The sequence below is a fragment of the Apis dorsata genome, unplaced genomic scaffold (genome assembly GCF_000469605.1).
Source record: "Apis dorsata unplaced genomic scaffold, Apis dorsata 1.3 scaffold_877, whole genome shotgun sequence".
Classification (NCBI taxonomy): Eukaryota; Metazoa; Arthropoda; class Insecta; order Hymenoptera; family Apidae; genus Apis; species Apis dorsata.
Genome location: NW_006263994.1, coordinates 67,492 through 76,584, shown reverse-complemented (window position 1 = coordinate 76,584; position 9,093 = coordinate 67,492). Strand labels below are relative to the sequence as shown.

Below are 9,093 nucleotides of genomic sequence, written 5' to 3'. Positions count from 1 at the left end.
ACGCCCGGACGACTCGATGCTCAAAGATGGCCGCCTAGCTGGCTAGGAGGTCACCGGGTGCCTCGCTAGACCACGCCCTACACTCGCCAAACTCGACAGCTTTCCACGGGCCGATTTAGCTTCCACAGCCAGTACCAAGGGCGCCTCAAGGACGAACGCCACTCTACTCCTTCAAGAAGAGCTTGAGGTCCCGGCTCGCTGCGATCACTTCTTCCCGGAAATTACGCAATCACGCCACTTGTCATGTCTCATTTTGGTTTTTCTTAATCATTATTCCTTTCCTTGTTACACGTGCGTGTTCGTGTGTGATGTATATTTGATGGCTTATTGCAGAAATGTCCGCTTTTTCAGTGTTTTCGGGAAGACAGGTTTAAAGATTCGATGATGTACATATGGATTCAAGAATATGATGTAGAATAAGATGTAATGTTTTAATAAATCTATCGAATAGAATTGTAAATGTGACTTTTATATGTATAAGATGAAGAAAAGTGAAGGATTATTTGTTGTATATAAAAAATTGGAATTTCAATAAAATATGGATGTACAATATTTGTGCAGTAAGAAATTGATATTATACATTACATTTTTTTATTCATCAAGTTTGATCAAAATTTACAAAATTTATAAATATTAATTTTTCCTTTTATTCATTTGATATGTGCTCGAGCTATGAAATCTTGAATTCAGTGAAACGAGTAATTTCATACCGATAGAATAAGAACATAAATTTCTTTATATGTTTAGGCTTTAAATCTCTGTTCATTTTTCATTAATTGTCATTCTTTACAATCATCGCTGTCAACAGATAAAATCAGAGATAAAATAAGGATATAATTTCATATCTCCAGCAACTATACAATATGCGATATATATGTTTTCTATACTGTGATTTAATAACGAATTAATACTAATGAATAAATACATATTGTTATAGCTTACTACTATTTATCTTAATTTTTGTTTCTCATGTAACTGTTAGATTGTCGAGTAACTATGAAAGATATTATATTTATTATCAAGGTCAGCTGCTTGCGTTCCTTTTTACGAGAGCTTATAACAAACATGGGGACATTAAACGGAAGTACAATGACCAATGAACGTATGAGTTGTGCATGATGAACAATTATGGAATTCAAAGACAAACGATCAAAAAAGAATACAAAGAAGCAAGCTGAGTCACTGCGGTGTATTGTGAACCCTCTCCTCCTCTCGTCGAGCTAAATAGGTTTTTGGACCGCAAGCTTTTTCGCGACAAAATCGATTGACCCGTTTTACTGGCCCAATTACTGGCCAACGTCCCACCGCCAGTCTTCATACGTATAAATTTGCTATTTCGATACATTCCTACATAATGTGCAAAATAGATGTATTATAATGGCAAATGTATAAAGTTTTTTATTTTAGCAATTGAATATTGCGATAATGATGCTGAAACAAATAATATTTATATTAAAAATGTATACGATGCTAAAAATACAAATAATATTTATTCTTATCAAATTTGACGATGTCTTTATGAAAATTATGCATAAGAAATCAAATGCATCTAAACAATATTATTTCTACTAGAAGAGATTTTCTTTTTTCGTTTCATAATAAATGTCGAGAAATTTGATTTTGTGATTGTGCAGTGGAATAATTTACTCACTATCGCCGTTAAAAATTTCCCATTGTACGACAAACGGTCTTTTATCTACCATCACGATATATTAGTTGCTTCGCAATGTTCTATAGTATAGTATAGTAACTACTTTGAGCAGAGTGATAAATAATACGTATCTACAGGTTCATTCATTCGACTGGAACGAACCGGTGCACTTTCCTAATAAACGGCGAAATAGGTTATGTTACTGTTTCTGTCTGAATAGGCAACTGGTTATGACCAGTTAATTGCAAGTGCATTACTGTATGGTATGGTATATCTATAAAATATATATACTTACGTTTTTACATGTAAATGATAAATGCTTTTATACATTATTCATATCAATAAATATATATCTATGTATACTTATATGTACATATAAATCTATAAAATTAAATTTTATAATAATCTTTATAATTTATATAATTTTATAATAATCTATTATTTGTTTCCTTTGTTATTTATTTTAATTTTTTTCTCTCTCTCGTCATTTATAATTTGCTTTACTAATTTTTTAAGAATTATTTATCTATATTTTTTTGATATAAGATAATATAAGATAGGTAAATATAAAATAATATAAGATAAGTAAATATTCACATACAATATTTTTATTATGTTAGCATATTATTTTTCAAATAGCATTTCTCAATATACCATTCTTAGTAGCATCTCAATTATTAAAGATGGTATAGATTTTTACTTAGTCTTTCAATTAGATGTGTCTCTAATTTCCTTTACTGGAATTGCACGTTATTCTTCTAAAATCAAGACGTTATGTAATATGTGCTATGAGTAATGGCGCAATTAGATAGATTTTTCAAAAACCGAGAAAAAAAATATGAATGGTGCTAAATTAACAAATATCATGAGCTATATTCATTAAAAATAGACTTTGATCATCACTTAGAATTTTTTAATTCTTTAAAGTCGGAATTATGTTTCTAGTATTCTTTTACCATAATTCTTATTTTATATATTTGAAAAATAATCATTTGACTAATTTATTTTACCAGAAAGAAATTTTAAAGAAATATAAAAAAAAAAATATGAAGTTAGTAAAAAATATGAGTTAAATTTTTATATTAATTTTCTTTTGATATTTATCTTGGTAGATAGTACATGGAAATTTCTATCGTACAAAAATTATATTTATCAATGAATAATTTTAGAATCATAACAATGTTGCATAAATTTAAAAATAAAATAGTCACTATGATGAAAACGTCATTGTTGTTTTAAAATTAAATATAGTATTCGTAATATTAGTATTGGCATCGCAAAAGTCTAAAAAAATATACAAGTTTCATTAGGATTCTAAGAATATTTAATTCATGACAGTACTTTAATTCTCGGAATTCATTCTTATTAATAAGGTATTTTTTCGTTTGAATCAGAAAGCAAATTTTTTACATAAGAATATTATATATTTTATTTATTCTTCTACTATCTCTTTACAATATATAAATTATTCAATAAACAATCAATATATCTCATGAATATTTGTCAATAAAGAGTTGAAAGAGAGAAAAAAAATATATTCGTATTCCATTTTGCATTAACTAATTCGTGAAACAAATCAATAGGAGAAAATGAAAGCAAATGCCTAAGTTATATGATTGACAATGCATAACCTTCAATCCGGCAATAGGAGGTGGAGCAGGAAACGAAAAAGATAGCAAAGAAGAGGGCATACTGGCGTCAGAGGAGGAGCGGAGAGATATTTCCGTTGTTGCAGACTCTATCCGTTTGGCAGGTTTATCAGAGAGTATGCGCACGCGCGTTCACGTGTGCCCACCTACCTACTTATCTACCTGCATCCTAGTTTGCCTGCCTGCCAGCCAACCTCCTCTCTAGTTGCTCTCTGCTTGCCCGTTTCTTCTGGCCTGCCTGGCTGCCTGCCTGTTCAGCCTACCGGTTTGCCTTGATCCCTTGAATAGCTAGGAGGTGGGCTGGTAGGTAGGTACGGCTTTCTTACGTAAGCGCTCCACTAGAGAACGAATTATCGTGGCAGGGTCGAGCAGATGAATCGACACACAGAAAGAGATTTCTAGAGATTCATCGAACGAATTCTCTTTGAGCAAAAGCTATTACGGAAGAATACAATTCTCGTCATCGTTACTAATTTTCAAAGCATTCAATTTAATTTTGAATACAGCCTTTTTGCTTTTGGAAAAATCTCAAATTATTAATCCAATCTGGTTTACTAGCACTACTGTAGATAATAAAATATAATATTGCTAGATTATATATTGATTAATGGCGATATGAAACAGCGCAAATTATTTATCGTATATTGTCAAGGTCGCGAACTTTATTTTATTTCTTCACTAGATTCGTCTCGATTTATGAAGATACAAAAAATATTGGGAAAAATAGAATATTCGAATATTATAAATAAAATATATATTTCTGATGAAACATTTCTTGGATACACGGCCCTCAAACGGGCCAAGAACATCACTGTGAATCGTACTCAACTGAAGTACGGCGCTTGTGCGATGACACAGATATCACGCCCTCTCTCTAACTTTCATCGTGGTGCTCCTTGCTTTCATAGCCACTACAAACTGGGCCAACGCATCTATGAAACGGACGCGCAAATTTACTAGATCAACTTTAGCGTTCATCTCCGCAGAGCTGAATATTAGGGTCGCGTTCCTCGCCACTCGCTAGCTACAGTATTTTCTCTTTGTACAATTTATTTTATAACGTTTTAAAAATTTTCATACTTTTGAGTTATTATTATTCTTCTAACATTAACTTTAATAATAGAAGAGGTCGTAATATAATGAGTAAATATTCATCTGAAATTCGAATAAAAAAAAAGAGAAAATAATTAGAACAAGTGCGATCCAATAAATATTAATATAAATATTAGATACCAATGTAAAAGTATATGCAAATCCATTTGCTCAATAATGAAAATTTGAAGAAACGGAAGATTTTCAAGACATGCAAATAGTTGGTTTAGAATGTGCGACGACGATGCGGCCGTATTTTTCCACAACGGTAGAGTCGTGTCAGGAGGCACAATTGCGGAGGTTAGAATCACGCGTGCGCGGTCGCTCGCGTTCTCTCGTGTATCCATAATTGCGCTGCTTCCTGCGCGTGAATACTGTTGTCCTACATTTCGGTAAGTACGCCTACCGTCGCGTTATTTTACGAAGTAGGTCGAACGGCTCGGTCGTCACACTGCATAAGTTTAATCGTCGCGAATCTGCTGACCTAGGAAAGAATTAAATAAAAAAAATTAAATGTCAAAAATGTATAGTTTGTTAATAAAAATCTTACACATATAATTTTTCCGTATTTGATAAACTAAACATATTATATCAAATCTTTTATATTTGTAATCTTATAAGAATTATTATTTTTATATTATTATATTGAATTTTTCTTCATAAGAAGAAAAAAAAAAGTAGATGTAATAAACTTTCCCCCATCTTCTGTCTTTCTTTACTTTTCTATTTTATTTTTGGAGAATCAAAATAGAAAATTTAAAAGAAATTGTAAATGTTCTTGTTTTTTTATTTTTACGAAGTATTCCATTTTGTCTCGCATTCAGATATCCCGTTTTGTTCATAGAATTAAAAAGATTAAAGTAAATACTTAAGTGAAAAATCAAAATATGGATAAACTAAAGAATGCAATGCTATAATTAATTTCTTATTCACAAAATTTGTATCAGTTTAAAATCACACGTATAATATTAATCTTTTTTCAAAGTAAATTTTTTAAACTTATTCAAATGAAAATTCTGTCTTTGAATCCGATCATAAATTACTGTAAAATATCTGAATACATAAGTAAGTACATAAGTTAGTCGCACATTGCACTCCTTATCTTATAAAAACAATGATATTTTATCCATCGTTTTACTCACCATTTTATTCGATTTTCTATTATTCATTTCTTTTATTTTCATTTACTATTTTATTATGCTCTTATTGCCGTGCTTTGTTAATCGTAAATAGGATTAATCACTAAGAAAGTTTTATAATTTAATTTCATTACAGTGATTGATGTTTTGTTATGGGATATCTAAAATAATAAATATAGATAAATGATAGATAAAAAATGTTATGTTAGAATAACATAATATAATAAAGAAATATCATAATGAGATTAGTTTAAATATTGTTCAAATATTAATATTTGTACTATAGTAAAGTTGAAATATATCGATATCTGTAAGAAACTGTAACAACAAATAATACTGATATGTCAAAAATGTGGTAAGTGATAAACGCGTTGTGAGAAAATATATCAGAATATCAGAATAAAAATCTTTCTTATTATTGTTATTATAATTTAATATATATAATGATGCCTCATAAGTGCTAAAAACATTTGTTTTTCTCTTTTGTTTTTCACATTGTTCTATCATAATTTATTACTATGAACAACTGTCTTCGAATTTGCTAAAGAATTATAAAAAAAACGTACATACATCAATTTCTATATCTTTTCACAATTCAACATACATGGAATTACAGTTAAAAGTATTATAATATAAAGTCACAACTCAAGTTTTATGTATTGAACCACACAGAGCCACCTAACCTAACTTACACATGATTTCACAAAGTAAAAAGATGCGGTATTATATTATCGATCGCGGAAAAATTCACAGAAATTATCAAAGAAGTTATAAAATTCTTTCCCGATATCGAATTGGTTTGACGATAAAATAAATATTATTCATAAGACATGAATCATAGAGAAATCATGTGTTCTTCGAAATATATCGATATATCGATTCAGGCATAAAATGCGTTCGAAACAAATTGACTGCTACACGGAAGCACAGTATACTATACGGACCCTTCTAGAGGAAGCGGACTTTCGCCCTAGTGGATTTACGCGATGGATCATCGTTAATTTTAGAGGGCAGTAGCGGTCTTCGAATCATACAACAGCATTGCTCTCAGTCTCTCTTTTTAATAAGTTTTTTAATAACCGATGAGAATGAATTACTCTCTGTCTATTCCCCATAATTATTCTACTTTTCAGTTTTCCATCTTCCATTCGACAAACTTTCAAGCTGATATTAATGTTCGGCAGGTTCGTTAATCTTGCCATTACTGCAGCAATTCCATTAAAAATACCTATTTCTTAAATATCTGATAAAAGCCAATTCTTAAATATCGTTCGCATTTCATCATAAGAAAGAATTTACGTTTCTGCTTTATTTGTAATAGAAATCTTCGCAACAAGATTTTTTTCAAACTGCAATTATTTTTAACTAAGATAGATATCAGTGCTGGTTTTGTACACACGTTAATTATTCACTTATATTATTAATAACTTTTTATACATTATTTGGTATTTATATGTTAGAATTTTTAAAGATAATTATCTTTTTCCGTTTCAAATATTTTAGACTGAAAATATTTATACAATGTATTGAATGTTGTTATTTATCTATTTTTTGAAATAGAAATGAAATTTAAATTTTTATATATAATGAATATTACGTTTTCAATTATCAAAATTTTTACTTATTGCTTATAAATTAATTGTTATCATCTTTAAACTTGTTTTTATTCTTAAAAAATATTAACTTTTATACAATAATGCATTATATATAAATTTAATTTTTGAAAATGGAAGTTAAGATAAAACAATAAAAAAGAAACTTACAAAAACTTAACTTTAAAGACAATATTTTAATAAAGATAGAAAGAAGAAGAAAAACAAGTAAAATTGAAGGAAAAGACAACAAGATTTATGACAAATTTTTTTGAATTAATTTCTTAACTGAATGTGACTACTCATATTTATGCATTCGCATATGTGTAAGTATTATATGTACTTCCCGGCCTATTCTTACGTAATCGCCAGATAAACTTAATGACATATGTAGATATGTTATGTAGGTATTTTCTCTTTTCAATGACACTGAATATTCGTTTTTTCTTTGTGTTGATAGAATTTTCAAAATATTTTATGAAAAATAATTCGATAAAAATTAATATTATTATAATTAAATTAATATAATTATGAATTATTTTGTGTATTAATAAATTCATTATATGTGTATTATATATATATATTATAATTATAAATATTAAATTTATAATTAAATTTGATTATTAGATTTATTTATTAGATTTCCAATTTATTTTCGAATTACATTTCATCATTAAATTAAAATTAGTTTAAGATTACTATTTTAGTTCGATAGCACGAAAAAAATATTTATTACATCACAATAGAAAACGCGAAAAATTTAGATTAAAATCATCGATTTTTATTATTAAAATTTTTTATTAACTTTTATTTCCAAGTAGAAAGAAGATTTCTTGTGATTATAACTTTTTTCGATACACATAAGATATGAAGATAAAAAGAAAACAAAGTTGCAAAATCATAAGAAGTCACAGATAAATTTTATTAAAAAGATGATGACCATCGAAGGAAAAATAATATGAAAGTTCTTGCTTAACGGTACGGTTATGATGCAGCTATATTTATTAGTATGAAAGCATATTGAAATTATGAGTGCGTGTTTACGATTATGTTTACTGATTTGTGTTCAAATTAATATAACAATTTCAAATAGATGCAATACAATCATATTTCGCACGTATTGAATTCGCATATAAATGTACTTGTTTATAAAGGCGAAGTATTCATCCTGGAAATTATGACTATTATTCTTTTATATATAATTAATTCATTATGTTGGTTTAATGTAGTTCAAGTTCATTGAATGCTTCAAATATCTCAGGATAATGTTCTTCGTTAGATAAGAAATTCAAAGAAACAAAATATATAGTTAACTGAAATATATAGTTTACATATTTTTCAATATATAATTTCAATAAATGTATCTATTTTTTATACTTTAGATTTATTTTTAATTATAAATTCAAGCATTTTGAATATGTATATATTTAAATTTAACATCTTTATATATTTAATCAAATTATTTAATCATTTTATTTAATCATTGAGATTTAATCAAATCTCATTCAATTATTTATTACGTATTTAAAGTTGAAGTTTGTATTTCGCGTTATAAATATATGTAAATGATAGATGTCAAAGAGCCATCGGTCTCGTCGCAATATGTATGTAGCTTATAGAGAGTAGGCTATAGACATCGTTATGAACAGTGGCTCATCGAGCACATAGAAATATCCACATGTGACATGTATTTCTTTGCTAATCTTAATGACACTATAATTTTCAAATATAAAAAGTGATTATTACTAATTATTATTAACGCACATTGTGCGTGCATTTTATAGATAATTATATTTTCACTGTTATTCAAAATTAACACACGATTTTCAAGACAAAATTTTGAAGTTTTCTTTTGATCGCAGATATAAGTAGTTTTAAGAATTTGATCGACACGTTGAAAAAAAGATCGAAAGAATGTGTAGTTCAGTGAGTACCACTGTTATAGAGCGATCATGCGCGCTCTTCCAGCT

The 9,093-nt window shown here is 28.3% G+C and overlaps 2 long non-coding RNA genes across 2 annotated transcripts in view; one reads left to right on the top strand and one right to left on the bottom strand.

Annotated features, from left to right (window-relative positions):
- The first annotated feature begins 4,507 nt into the window (after nucleotides 1–4,507).
- Nucleotides 4,508–9,093, top strand: part of LOC116186537 — a 7,066-nt gene continuing 2,480 nt past the window's right edge. The window contains exon 1 of the long non-coding RNA XR_004151547.1: nucleotides 4,508–4,784. This is a non-coding gene — a long non-coding RNA (uncharacterized LOC116186537). The remainder of the gene's footprint in view (nucleotides 4,785–9,093) is intronic.
- The window catches only part of LOC102678654, a 5,180-nt gene continuing 895 nt past the window's right edge, over nucleotides 4,809–9,093 (bottom strand). Inside the window, exon 2 of the long non-coding RNA XR_422737.2 lies at nucleotides 4,809–4,876. This is a non-coding gene — a long non-coding RNA (uncharacterized LOC102678654). The remainder of the gene's footprint in view (nucleotides 4,877–9,093) is intronic.